Below are 15,265 nucleotides of genomic sequence, written 5' to 3'. Positions count from 1 at the left end.
GCTGTTTATTAAAATTTGTGCATTTAATCACCATAAGCAGACACACAGCTTTCATCTACACTGACATGTACAGCATCTCCCAAAGAAGTGCTATTTGCCGCAGCTCTAAAACATTTGTCACTGAAGTTTTAATAAAATCTCATCCACTTCTACACTTTCCCAGAAGAAAAGTCAACTAATGCATCTTAACTAGTGCTGAAACTGGCAACTCAGCAATCAGTGTTGAAGACTGTTTTGGGAGAACAAAAATCTGGATTGGCCAGAATCAGTGAGAACAAAAGAGGGTATTTGATTCTTTTTTAAACAAGCCCCCAAACTTAACTATCTCATCTCACACGAACATGACTGATTATCAGCTAATTATGTGAACTCAGTTCATGCAAACATAAGCCAACACATGCTACAGCTACTTTGCTTGCACCATCTGCACTGTTAATGTACAAACACACACATCCAACAGGAGGACATGGAAAACCCCATTATGAACCTGCCACTTCACCTGTCTTCTCAAACGCACCTTAAGCACAGTTTAGGCAGAGCACACGACCACAGACAACAGCAAAGAGCAGAGTTTGGTAATACCCATTTCTAGTACACTGAGGAGGCTGTAGCAGCTCAGCTTGCTGGAAGCTGGGCAGGATCTTTAAGCATAGAGTTCATGGGAATTCAGCAGTTCCCCTTCCTTGTATTCTACCAAGAAACTCAAGGGAGGCAACACGTCATGCTATTTTAAGATAATGGTATCATTAAGGGTGAAACACAAGTAGTTATTTTAAAACACAGCAGTACAGCTAAACTGCATCAAGGCTCACTCCGGAGTCTGGGTCTGACTCTGAAGCAAGGGATTCGCAAGCGTTAAAACAAAAGGGAGCAAACGCAAGTCAGCAAAGCGCTGCCCTGCTCCCCAAGGCACTGCACACACACTCAACTTTCCTTGCCCAAAGCCCAGCCGCTGCTCCCGCACCCTGCGAACGCGAGGAGCTCCCGTGTCCCCAGCAGGCCGGGATCCTCGTCCCTACAACAAAGCACGCCGCAAGAGGCTGTGACACAGCCCCGGCGCTTTGAACCGGCCGGGAGGCGGGCGGGATGCTGCCCGGGATCCGGCCGCTCGTCCCCTCCGGCGGCACCGCACGCGCTGCCGGTCCCTCCGGGAAGCGAACGCTCCGGAGCCTCCTCCCCACGCTCACCTGGCACCGGGACCGGCACAGGCCGGCGGCGGAGCCCGCGCCGCCGGGACGGCCCGGGGGAGCCGCAGGAGGAGCCGGAGCCCGGCGCGCCCTGCCCGCCCCGCTGGCCGCTGTCCCGCCCGTGACTCCACCGCCCTGGAATGGCTACCACCGCGCCCGGGGCGGGGGGGAAAGGGAGAAGCGCAGTAGCGGACCCCGAACCTCCCGGGACAGGCTCCCCGCGCCTCGGACCGAGCTGCGGGAAGCGGCGGGGTCGGCAGGGCCGGGGGGGCCGCGGCGGCGGGGCCGCCCACACTCGGACACAGCCCCAGCTCTCCGCCCGACCCCCGGCCGGGCGCTGCCCTGCGCTGGGAAAGGCGCTGAGGACTTTGCTACAGGCTACTCACCCCGGCACCGCCGAGCAGAACGCCTTCGCTCGGGAAAACTTATCTCTGTTTCGCCACTGCCATTTGCCAACTTGCCTTAAAGATCCTGTAAAATCCCAGAAAAGGCTAGGAAACGAGGAGAGACGATTTAAAAGCTGACGGTCAGGACAGGAATTTATGGAATGAAATCTTTAAGGGCAGGAGGAGATAGAGCCAGCCAGCTAACGCTTTCGTGCCCTGGCTCTGACCAGCAGATCCATTTCGTGGGCAGATCAAGGCTTACGAGACGATTTAAAATACCTGCTTGCGATGTGTGCTTTTCTGCATCGGCCGGAGTCCTTGGCGTAGCTCCCGCGCTGCCCTGTCTCGTCCTTCTGCCTTTTCCAGCAGACCCCTCACGATCACAGTGTCACAGTTCCCCAGGCCTTACAATCAAGCAGTTTGTTGTAAGAGAACTAAAAATAGCGCTGAATTTTTCACTGAAGCACTTGCTTGAGTGAAGATAGTGCCAGCCAGCCCATGCGTTAGTGAGTGGTACAGACCTTTAACACAGCCTAGACCCTCCTGGAAATATGGCCATTGACTTTCTTCAAAAGATGTTTTTTCTTTTCTTTTTTTTTTTTTTTTTTTGAAAGACAGCACAAAATAAATCCTCTTTCTGACCACTAAAAGACAAACTGAGTGGAGTTGTTTTAAGAATATCCTCAGGGAAAGAGTGAGTCACTTAAGCTGCTTTTATGATAAAAGATCCCTGGAGGAAGTATATCTCCTTAGTCTCTGAGCTGTTCAGAAATCCGTATGTCCCGCTGCAAATCAAAGTTTCACACTGTTGGGTTTTTCGGCTTTGTGTTGTTTGTTTTTAATAATATGAACACCTGCTTCCACTGTGGAGTTAGTGCTGGCATGGGAAACAGAGCAGGATTTCATCCTAACACCTCAAGAGGATGATTAACAGAACTGTCTGTCCTGCAGGGCAGTTAAAAAGGTCTGCAGAAAAGTGTACAAAATGGACCTATGTATGAAAGTTCACGGCACAGATTGACAAGTCCAGAAAAAAAAAACCCTCAGGAGAAATTATTTTTTGCAAAGCTTTTCATTACTGTGGCCTGAAAACAATCACTGAAGACCAAAGTTGCAAAATATGTCATTCAAGACAAAGATGCCAGCACTGCTGCCAATATCCAAGCTGGGATGCCAGATGCAGATTTAGATGTGAGACTTCCAGTCAGTGGACATCAGACTCAGACACATTCACACTGGGGCACACAAAAGAATGTGAAGATGCAGATGATGGCTGGCAGCAGCCACTTGTGGCCTTCTGCAAATCACAATGATTCTCCTGGTAGTTGCTTCAGCTGTGAAGGATGCCTGACAGCAAGCCAGGATGTCTGAAGCATAAAGAGTTAAGCCTTACTACCACCAGTAGACATTACCCAGGAAAAAGCATCTAAAAATCCAGATTCTATCACATAATATACACCAATGAGCAGAGGCCATCTATGACTTTAGTCTGTGCTATACCAAGTCGCTACATGACTATACTTAGTGACATACATAAACACACAGAGAGAAAAAGAAATCTCTAGTTACATATACTTTAAAGGAAAATTTTAGGATGAAAGTAAAGCTGGAGAGTTACTGGGAATATCAGAGGAGAGACGCTGTTTTTTCTTTTGCTGATTTTTGTGGGAAGAAGCTGAAAGCGATAAGACTGGCTGCTAATGTAAAATTGTCTCCCACATTTTTGCTTCCCCTCATACATCTTTGAGCCTTGCTTCGATTTTATTTGTTTTTCAGGAGAACTGCAATATTTTTGCCCTTGGGAAAGGGCTGGCAAATTTCTTCTACTCCTTTCTGTTGCTGACAAAACATGCTGCAAGGCATCCTATAACATCTACATAGCAGCAGAGGTAGCCACAAACATAACAGCATCTTCATTCCTGCTCCACTCCCTAGCTATTATTTATAGAGAGAAAGAGCATTAACGGAGCACAAAGTTCTCACTAATTTAGTCTCACTTCACTATCTGTTACTTCCCATGAGTTGATCCTAACGAGAAACTACTTCAAAACACATTTTGAGGACCAGCTGCACCCAGTGAAGTCACCATAGGAGTGCAATATTCCTCTCCTAATACATCATATTCCAACACTACACAGCAGCTCCTTCCCTTACTGAAATCAACAGAACACTGCTGTTAATATGAAGGCAGCCCTAGGTCACAGACTCTTGCAGTTATGTCAAGCAAGTATCACATTCAGCACTGTTTTTCTCAATAATTCACAATTCTACACAGTCAGAAGGACAATGAGAGAGCTACAGACATCACCTGTCCCCCAGGTCTGAGCAGCCTGCTTTCTGCAGCTGATTCTCCTCTGCTGGGTTCATAGAGAGATGATAGAAATTGGAATCTTCCCAGGAGTAACTTGTGACCATTACCTTTTCCATGCAACTCCTTATAAAAAGAGAGTCTGCGTCTTTGTAGCCACCCTTTAAACACTGGAAAATGGTGATATAAGGCGTTGCCTAAGCCTCCTTTTCTCAAAGCTGAACAAGGTTCTCTCAGCCTTTCCTCATATGGCAGTCTTCCCAGACCTTTGATCATTTTTCTGGCCCTTCTCTGGACCCCTTCCAGCCTGTCCACATCTTTTTTGTACAGCAGAGACCAAAACTGAACACAGTATTCCAAGTGTGGCCTGACAAGCACAGAGTAGAAGGGGATAATGATTCCTTATCCCTGCTGGTGATGCCCTTGTTGGGGCATCCCACCATCCTGCTGGCTCCCTTTGCCACAACAGCGCAGCGTTTGCTCATATTGAGCTTACTGTCTACAAGGACCCCCAGGTCCCTTTCCACAGATCTGCTCCCAGCTAGACACATCACAGCCTGTGCTGCAATTCCGGATTATGTTTTCCAAAGTGCAAGACCTTACACTTGACCTTGTTGAACTTCATAAGGTTCTTGTTAGCCCGCTCTTCCAGACTATCCAGGTCTTCCTGCAGGGTGGCTCTCGCTTCTGAAGTGTCCACTTCTTCACTCAGTTTGATATCACTGGCAAACTTCATCAGGGTGCACTTGGTCCCATCATCCACATCACTTGTGAAGATATTAAACAGTGCTGGGCCCAATATCAATCCCAAGGGGAGCCCACTTGTGACAGGTCAGAAAAGAAACTATTTACCAGCACTCTCTGGGTGTTGCCTGCCAGACAGCTCCCACCCACCACATCAATCACTTGTCTAGACCATAACACCTACCTTGGTCCAGAAGGAAGCTGTGGGAAACACTATCCAAAGCCCTGGAGAAATCCAGGTAGACACTGTGCACCTCTCACCCCACTTGGACCAAACAGGTTCCTTTGCCATAGAAGGTGATCAGGTTTGCCAAGCATGATTTGCCCTTGTTGAATCCGTGCTGGCTTTTCCCAATCACGTGATTCATTTTTCTTGTGACAGCCCCCAGGAGGGTTCGGTCTGTAACTTTCCCAGGAACTGGGAAATTACTTGGAATTACTGATGGAGCTCAAATTTCCTGGGTTCTCCTCTAAGCCCTTCTTGTAGGTGGGGTTGACATTAGCCTTTTTCTAGCCTTCTCGGATGTTCCCCAATCTCCACGATTTCCCAAAGACAGCAGCCTCACAACGTCATCCAGCTCTCTTGACACCCTTGGACAGATATTGTCAGGGCCCATCGATGGGTAGGGGTGAAGCTTCTGTAACAGTTCACACACCAACTCTTCCTCCGCTGACACTGGTGGGTCTGTGTTTGTGCCAGCCTGGATTGTTATTCCCAAAGCCTGGGGCCCAGCAGTGCTGGTAAGATGGAGGTGAAGAGGTGTTGAGAACTTTTCAGTGGTTTTGGAGACTAATTCACCTCTCCTGTTTAGCAGCAAGCCAGTGATGTCAGTATTCAACAGTCAGTCACTCTCAAAAGAGTCAGATGTTGGCTGACAGTACGCAGGGAAAGAGGAGTGGAAATACTGGACCACAGTTGCCAAGATTTAGAGTTCACTACTGAACTCACAATGAATTGCTACTGCCACGCCCTGCAGACAGCTGAACCACATCACAGCAAGTATGCATCATTTGAACTGCTGAGGTTAAACCTCTCTGTCCTCCTGAGAAAATTCCTTCTGAACATCCACCTAAATCCCTCAGAGTATGGTGGTCCCATACAGTAGTGGGAGAGACTACAAGATGAATTTGGTTGGGAGCCAGCCCATAAGACTGTTTTGGTCAAAAGCATATGAGCAAGAACAACCGCCAGCTCCTGGGCCCAAGAATGCCCTGGAAAACAGTGGTCATTTTTTAATAGAGACAAAACTTCCAGAGCTTTGTGCTGTAGGATTCCTCCTCACAAATCAGGGTTAGCCCAAATCCTGTCTGTTACTGTACCTGAGTTAATCACTCGTGAGAAATGTAAAGCATGGTACAGAACATAATTCCATATTCTGAAGGACTGGTTAATTCAAAAGAAAAAAAAAAATCCAGCAAATGCAAAACTAATGCTGAAAACCTAATCAGTGTCCAAGCCACGACCTTGAGTCTCCACACTGTGTAAAGGCAAAAGAGTGAGTTACACTTAGGCTACCTTAGCCTTTTTGGAGGGCAGGCCTTTTTAAAAATAGTTTCTAAAGCACTGGAGTTATGGCTTCTGATCAAGCACAGCAATTCAAGATCATAAACACCATTTCTGTGTGCGAAAGGTGAGTTACACTTTTCACCTAAACAAGCCAATAGCCTCACAAGGTGCACTACGTCAAAGATAAGGCTCTCAACTTCTGAATTCCCTCAGTAAAAAGTAGGCTATAAATAACCTCCTACCTTTCCTGCAGTTCATAGAAAAGGCAAGAAATCTCTCTCTGCTCCCTTTGTTGTCTCCCACTTCTGCTCTCTGTTGCACCAAGGAATATTCAGAGGAATGATTTGTAAACAGCACATGTCTCAGTGACTGCCTCAGCACTGGCCACAGCACTGTGGGGCCGCGTTCCTGAAGTTTTTGGACATCAGTTGATACCAGAACTGCCCGGGCAGGGAGCAGCTGTGTGTGTAGGTGGGCAGGGAACAAGGGGAGGAACAGCAAGATGGGAAACTTAGCAACTTTGCTGCCTGCAGATGTCATGATCCTGACCACAGCTCCCTCATCCAGACTGTTCAACAAGTTTTCCTTTCCCGCCAGCTGGCAGAGATGAGGGAAACTGCTTTGCCAGACATTTTGCTTTTTTCCCTAGTACCATCACCAGCAATAAATTATATTTCTGAACTGATGAAACCAACTGCTTAGTAATTTCTGCTCTGCCTCTTAAGATCCGGGGTCTGCCACTTAAAGCATTTGCTTCACATCCCAATGAAAAGATCCCTCATTACTGGAGAGACTGTAACTGAGCTCACTGGGATCACTTTTAATCCTTCATATGACTTCAGAACGCAATTTTTTTTTTTTCATAATGCATGCTTAAATGGAATTTGAGCCTCTTCTTCCCTTCAGTTTTAGTAGTTTAAGGCAGGAATGTTTTCAGAGGTGCCAGCTGGGCTACACCCATATAAAATGGGAGCAACACCCAGAAATGTGAATTAAGGATCATATGCTAACGTAAATTTAACTGTCGAGCGTATCCCCTGTGTTTTATGACATATGTTTAATAATACCATCACATATATATTAAAGAATGAGGTATGAAGGAAGACAGCTATGCAGTGTAGGTACTCACAGAACACTGTGAGGGGAATCTCTGAAGTATCCATTAATCCCCAATTGCTTAGGGAATTTAGTGTGACAAGGACACTTTGGGTTCTTTGTTAAAAGGTCCTAGAAAACATGGGGATGTCCAGATTTGGATCTGCCCTCCACATCATCAACAAGTCTCTTATTGTCAATAAGATAATCTCTATTGAAAGTAAAGCTGTCAGCTTGTTCCTCAAAATTACTAAAAGCAGCATTACAATGATGAGCATTATTAGACATTCCGATGAGAAGCTGAACTGTTCTTTCAGTTACTCTGCTGGATAAAATTGCTATACACATCTCATGGACAGGTGAAAAGTCAGTCACACACACAACCATATCTGCAAAGATGACATTACAACCACAGAAATGAGAATGAGGCACAGAAATTATTTCCTATGGGATACAGATGCAGCATCTGGTTTTGCATATTTTAGCAGGAATAAATCTTCCAGAGTGCTTTCCTCCATTTCCTTCCAACTTCACTGCAGTCCAAATCCAGTTCAGCTGATATGTAAGAAATTAGTCCTTCTCTGCATGTTTGTGCATTTGGGGTTTGAATTGGTTATATTCATACAGCCCTCAGGGATGCCCAAATAACTCTGAATATGACATGCCGAGATCTTCTCATTGAAGCTTCTGTCAGCTGTGCCATGGAAGGGGCTCTCAGCTGCACACTACATAACTTGTCCAACTTCATTTTTTGGCTGCTGTTCTGCCTTGCAGCTTACAGAAACTCTCTCCAAGAGCTAGGTTACAAGAAGAAATTGTCAAAATATGTTACTTTCCAAAGAGCTTACTGCTAAAGAGAATGCGAGATATGAGAAATGTTATAGCAGGTCTGGAAGAGAACATGAGAAAAAAAAATATGGTGAGGCTGTACTCTGTAAGGACAACATCTTTTCTGCCTTCCTCTTACATCTGTTTGTTGCATTTGAAATGAACAGGTTCATAAACACAGATGTATACACAAATTGCCCTTCAGACATTATCTCCCTTTCAGTTTTGATGCTGGGAAAGTATGGTGTTCGTGTGATGCATCTGTCTACTTGACATAAGCAAACACCAGCTGTTATTTCCTTGGTTTACAAAAAAAGAGGAATAAATAAAAATCTATCAATTAAATGGGGAATTCGGAAAGCTCAGATGTGGATTCAAAACTTTATTACACAATCACGTAAACTTTGAGTCAAGAAGCGCTCACAAAACAAGACGAGTACTCCAGTATATCTCTTGTTATCTAATCTAAATCTACCCTCTTTCAGTTTTAATCCATTCCCCTTTGTCCTGTCACTACATGCTCTTGTGGATAGTCTCTCTCCATCTTTCTTGCAGGCTCCCTTCAGGTATAAGAAGGCCACAATTAGGTCACCCTGAAGCCTTCTCTTTTTCAGGTTGAACAAACCCAATTCCTTCAGCCTTTCCTCATAGGAGAGATGCTCCATCCCTCTAATCAACTTGGGGTCCTCCTCTGGACTTGCTCCAACAGGTCACTGTCCTTCCTGAGGGGACCCCAGAGCTGAGTATTAAATGAGGCAACAGTGAAATATCTAAAAAACACCTGAGAGAGGCAGCTCCAGGAGCAGAAATGTAGTGTTATTTGTTCCCTAGCTGTTGCCACTACACAATCCATCACTAACTAAACTAAAAATAACAAATAATAATTGCCCAGGGTAGAGGTGTCCTCAGCAGACACCTTCTGTTCTGCTGAGGGATAGCCCTGATTTTATTTCCAATTTGGCTTGCTCAGGTGCAGTATGGAGTGGACATCTCTGAGGAATCCTGGAATTTACCACTCCAAAGAGCCTCCTACCTGAACGGCCCATTTTTGCTGGCTGTTGGAGCTGAGCTGTCACACTGCATAGCTTTTAGCAGCTACTTATTTCTTATTCAGTAATAACTCCTTATTTCTTCTCCAGTCCAGCCTAGAGAAGAAAGAAGTTAGGAGTATCTTCCAAAGGGCAGGATCAAACAGTGCTGAGAGCAGAGCCCTGTCAGAAAACATCTAGGCTTGCTGCCAGCACTTCATGAAGGATCTATTTTACACCCGAACAGAGGCTTGGGGATAGATTCACAGTTCCAGTGATATTTATGGGCTTTTTACTTTGACAGGGCTCATTAGAGCCTTCCCTCATGCTGTGCTTCCCTGACCTGTGCGGCAGGTTCACTGCAACCCTGACGCCTGTGGACAGGAACACAAGGTGCAGCTTCTCTTCCTCCTTTGGAAAACAAAAATGTGACTTTTTATACTGCCATCACCACCCCCGAACCAATCCAATATAGTTCCAAGCTCAGCATGGTCTTACACTGTTTAGATAACCTTTTCCTGTACTTCCCTCAGCTGCACACTTCTCAAAGGAGATAAAGCACAATTGCTTCTCCCTTTACAAATACGTAATCCTTACAGAGCACCAAGTAGTTAAACACCCTGAAGCCTGCTATATCCTATGTGCATCTGTGTCTACTACAAGCACGCTGGGAACTTTGTGAAACTAAGCAAAATCAGCCCCAGCTCTGTAAGGCAGGATCCTTCTCCCCAGGTGAGACACACACAGACAAGCCACAAGTACAAGCACCCACAAAGCCTTGGCTCAGGTATTCTATATGTATCCATATACTATACACTATCACACCAGGAGACAGAACTATTTAATAACATTTGGAAGCAGCCAGTACTATTTACTGAAGGATAAATAATCAGAATGTTTCCAACTAGTACAGCTGTACAGCGAGGGGCAACCTTCAGACACAGTATGATCCACAGGATATGTCATGTCCTGCAAAAATCCTTTAAATAATTTCAAGTGGAGTAAGAATACTTCAAAAGGATACAGGAATTTGTCATTAATACAACAAATGCAGCATATTCCAAACTGCCGATGTGCATTCACTATCAGAAGCATAAATTTCCCTTATTTTCTCTATTCTTCTCCCCTTTTCTTAGCTTTATACCTACATCTGGTAGCACACGACTTCTTCATTTGATGCTCATATTGCTTTCTTTTTAAAGCCTGTCCAGATAAAATGTGTACACAGGCATGGCATTACAGCCAGACTAACAGCACTTACAAACACCCCAGTGTCCTTCCAGGTACTAGATGAGCTACAATCTGGCATCATCAGGATTTCCAAACACACTTGTCTTAACTGACATCCTTCCTTCAAACAAACTGAAACAGCTCAACAAATTTTTGTGGTTACAGTGATTACACAAAAACAGAGACGAAAAACAGTGCAAGTCATGGGCATTTGCAGGAAACTTGCTACCACTTGGATAAAAGGGGCCTCGCTGGTCAAAGACAGCTTTGTTCCTAATCCTTGTACTCTAAAAAACTTAAATAAAAACTAAAGTAAGAGTTATCAATTTTTCCAAGTGTCACTATCAGGGGAGAGAAAGTCTCTGAAATCTATGCAGGCTACGGGATTTTATCCAGAGCCTCCCATGCAGTTGGTCAGACCTTTTCAGACACTTAAATTTCTTCAAGTCCTGAGAAATCCTTTCCTTTAGGTTCCTGCAGCTGAAAAAGCAGGAAGCAGGCAGCACTTTGCAATATACCTTTTAGCATCAGCTCATATATTGCAGCAGAAAGAAGATGGTCTCACTCAGAGACAGAAATGTTGGCAGACAGGTAAGTATTAGCTCAAATAGGTCAAGATCAGTAGAGCAGTAGCAGCTCCCAAAAGGCTTCATCTGTTCACCAGCTACTTCAGCTTTGTATAAGGGGGAGCCCAGTGGAAGTAACACACCAGACACAATGTGCCTGCTACTTCAGCAGAAACTGATTGCTGGGTGAAAAAGTTGGATCAGCACGTTTCAAAAGCTTAAAGGGAATTGATTCTGGATTAAAATTATCAATTGATTTCCCTCTTGGCCTTCCTGGGAATTGAACCTGTCTACACAATTAAACTGTATAAAGATTTTCTCTGAACCTATAAAAAGCCTTTTATTTATAACCGCATCTCATCATATTAAACACCCTGCTCTAATCTATTCCAAGTTGAGGGGATGACAAATAACTACAGTGTAAGTTGAATACACTCAGCACATTAGGCATCTAAAGCACTGCAAAATTTTACTTATCAATTTCCATCTTAATTATGAGCAATCTTGTCTTGAGCTGCCTATTTTGTATGAACCCAGTGATAGATTGCTAGCAGGGAATGAACAGATGAACAGTGTGGGGTTTTCCATTGATCTCCATGTCCTGGCAGTTCTGGTCTATCTGAAAGCTTTACCAGTAGTGGCTGTGCTAGTGGATAGTCCCCTGCTCCTAGCACAGCCTCCCATACTACACTGCCAGTTAAAATGCAGTCTCCTCCACCAGCCACACAGTTCTTCCACTCTGAGGAACGGGAGTAGGCGGCCAACACAGCATCAGCATTGTGGCCTTGGTTAAGGCACGTCTCAAATGCTTCTTAATCTGTGGCCCAAACTGAGGTTTAGTTATGGTAAATAAGTAATTTTTATGTGCCTTGTATTACCTGAAATCTACAGTAGCAGTTGTGGCTAGCACTAGGTAGTGGTGTGTTAGTAAACCAGATCTCATAGAAAAACCTAAACCGTAAAAGAAAAATTATGCAGCTCATAAGTGAGATGCTGCAATATACATCTTGTTACACATACTTGGAGCCTGACACCTTGCCCTAGGAACCCCAGAGCTCTGGGGTCAGTGCATCTTCCCAAAAACAAGCAGGGCAGTGCTGAAATATACCCTAAATCTAAGAAGCTGTAGAGAGAATTGCAAATATAACCCACCCAGATGGCACGATGTTATCAAAGTTTAACATGTCAATCTGCTCCTTTAATTAAAGCCCTTTCATCTCCATGGTTAATGGCAGGTCTGTACAGCAGAAATGGCACCAGAACAGATGTTAGCAAATTTATCAAAGCTGCAGGATGATTGCTCTGGCTGTAGTGTCTTTTGGAGGGCTACTCTATTTACATTCCTACTGATCTCTCATGTCAAATCTGCTAAATATTACCTCTCCTTTGGCTGCTCTACAGGACAGCATAAGCCAAGTTTCTTGGTGAAAGTCATTAGTTTGGAGAAAATATCATATGATTATAGGCAGCCTTTTTTAAGATTTCAGAGGGAAAATCTTTAATGATGGAAAGCATGCCTTTATTTTAAATAGGCCTTTTTCCATGTTTTCTTTTGTTTTATCTGCTCAGGATTCCCTTGAAAAACTGCAGTCACGAGTTAAGACAGGAAAAAAGAACTTGGAGAACAGCTTGGCTGACCAAGGGAATCCTGTACAAGGGAAGACTTGTATCATAATCCACATTTTGGTGGCATCAAGAGTGTCCATGGCAAAGTTAAACCTGCAGGTGCACAGAAAAGTCTCACTGTGTGCCCTGGTGTCCAAACAGAGGCACAACCCATGTGTGAACAACCTGTACTGTGCAGAGCAGATCTGCAGAGGGGAGGGCAGAGGTGCCAGTAAGCCTTTGCCCCAGGCACTGAACCACATTAATGAAACACCTTTGAAATGATTGCATTACAAAAAGCAATCCAGTTACCAGTGAAGGCAAAATAATTGCCAGCAATGTCAAAGGGACAACACAGCTGTTTAAAGCAAATGTGACCCTACATTCTTGTTTATGGAGCAGGTCATCTGAATTATGTAAGAAAATAGTACATTTTGATGGGGTAATATTTTCTTTTCTAGCTGGGGAAGTTACACTTCCAAAGACTAAAATATGCAATGTATCACAGCGAACGGTTTTATCTCAAAATACTCTTCAAAGGGCCAGAGGCACACAGGAATGCTGCAGGGTCAGCCACACAATGAACAAGGGCAAAGGGCTTTCAAAAGAAACAGCCAGGGCTGTCAGAGAAAGCACCATGCAGGAGTGCAATCCTCTCTTACCACAGACTTGCCTCTTTGAACAAAGACCATTCCAGGGTGTAAGCAAGTTTTCTCATTTTTGTTATTCTGTGTAAAAGCTCTTTGAATCAAAGATGTTCCAAGACAACTAGAACAACTATAGTCTATGAAAGCAATGTTTAATAATAGAGATATTCCCTGTCTTCCATAAGAATTGCTAAGAGAGCTTTTCAAACTCAGTCACCATCACTTCAGTTTATCAGCAGCAAATTAAAGCAATTACGCAGTAAGTGACTCACTTGATCAGGTGAATATTAAAAGGTAATGAGAAGCTGAAAAACAACTTGGGTCTGCACTAAGATGATTCACAAGCTGAAAAGATAAAGTTTTCCTTTACAGCACTAGGGAAGGGGCAAAAAGAAGGGGATCAAAACCTTAAAAGAAACTTGAGCATCTTTTAACATAACTGATCTTGTAAAACCCATTTATAAACTTACTGTACATTTCTTTTCCTTTTACATCCACCTTGGAGTATCCCATTGCTCATGCTTAGCTGGAAACCAGCAAATACCAAGTCATTTGACATTTTCTAAGCTTATACTTACACAGAACGTAAATACATTACACTCAATGAGCAGCTTCATTCTGGAGGTTCTCTTAGATTTGGGTTTCGAGACCTTGCTAGTCATCAGAGCTGCCTTGGCTTGGCCCTAGCCTGCCTTCACTTCAGCAGGTGGAGTTTGCCATGCCCACAACACAACAAAAGAGAATATGACCTGTTAGTTCATACAAGGGAAAACATAACGGATGTCTTTGGGAGCTAGAAAGAATTTCTCTTCAGCCCAGGAAAGGGCTTCATCTTGAGGGATCCTGAAAATGAGCAGTTCACAGGCAGGTGGATTAAAAGGTAAGAGGGCAGGACTAAAAGGCTGGTTCAACCCTGCTCTGCCACCACAGGGAACCGAGTCAGTGTTCCTGACATAGGCTGGGAATCCGTAAATCACGTGACTCTGCCATCCTGGATCCTCTAATTGTGCCCTATATACACAGGATATATTTCTTTCCTGCTCAAAGGTAAGGCCCTAGAGGTCAACATAAAGGGAATGAACATGGAGTACGTTCCCTGGTGAATTAGGGACTGGCTGTTGTCTCTGCATAATTTCACCAGCATTAATTCCTTCTTTATTAAGCACTTATTCTTAGCTACGTTATGACAAAATCCAACTATGCTCAGCTCTTAGAGAAGATGGAGTACGTTTCTGCAGAAGAATATGAGGTAATGCTAAGATGCCCACATCTCTCTAAGAGGGCTGGTAAATTATTCCTTCATTTTCAAGTTTACTGAACACATCTATGTACTTCTGTCTCAGAAAACTAAGACCCTGTGCAATCACTTATTTTCTACTTGCTTCTTAGCATAAATGGGTATAAATGTTTCATGAACCATAAATGTTTCAAGAAAAAGATAAATGTTGAGCAATTACAAATGTAATCTTCCTCCATTTTAATGTGGTATCTGTTTGCACAAAGGGCAGATGGATCACTTTGAAACTATGCATTTGCAGAGTGCCAGGTAAGTACCATGGGCACTGGGGAATAAGTGCCTAGTCTTGCTCCCTGTATAGTCTGTTCTTTCAAAAATATTCTGAAATTATTATTTGTTTGCTAGTTCAATAATAGAGTCAAAGATAATTCTTCTAAGTAGGTGTGCATCAGCTGTCTTAGCTTTGATACAGGGACAATCATCTGAATCAGTGTCTGTTAACAGAGAAATTACCCTTGCTGGGAAATATATGAGCAGTAATTTCTTTGGATAATGTGTAATAACTGGGGATAATCAAGGAAGATGTGAGTGTAGGGAAGCACATGTTACAGCATATACAGCTCTCCTCAAATGTAGCTGTAAGTAAAACGATCTTGAATTTTCATTGTATTGTTTCGATCTTGTACAGAATATGCAAATGCCTTGTGAAAGGGTTCTAACATACCCCTATTGCTCTAAAAGCCTTCTGTATCTTCCTCCAGAACACTCCTGGGCCAAGCCTACAGTTATCAAGACATCTAAAAATACCACTTGCTTTTTGCTAGACAAGGGAAGGAAATATAATACATTCACAGGCCTGATACTCATTTGAGGGTTTTTTTCACTACTTCAGTGGGT

General features: G+C 43.9%; 1 protein-coding gene across 2 annotated transcripts in view; it reads right to left on the bottom strand.

Moving 5' to 3' along the window:
* Positions 1–15,265, bottom strand: part of ARHGAP24 (Rho GTPase activating protein 24) — a 214,590-nt gene that overhangs the window by 82,559 nt on the left and 116,766 nt on the right. Inside the window, exon 1 of one of the 2 annotated variants that reach the window (XM_027652830.1) lies at positions 1,853–2,023. The exons of the other annotated variant lie outside the window; for it this stretch is intronic. The gene's annotated coding sequence lies outside the window, so the exon portion shown is untranslated. Of the gene's footprint in view, positions 1–1,852; positions 2,024–15,265 lie in introns of those variants that run through there. 2 annotated transcript variants of the gene reach the window in all.

The sequence above is a fragment of the Corapipo altera genome, unplaced genomic scaffold (assembly GCF_003945725.1).
Source record: "Corapipo altera isolate COAL_440 unplaced genomic scaffold, ASM394572v1 69, whole genome shotgun sequence".
In the NCBI taxonomy this organism is placed as follows: Eukaryota; Metazoa; Chordata; class Aves; order Passeriformes; family Pipridae; genus Corapipo; species Corapipo altera.
The sequence above is the reverse complement of the archived record's forward strand: the minus strand, read 5'-3'. Positions and strand labels throughout refer to the sequence as shown.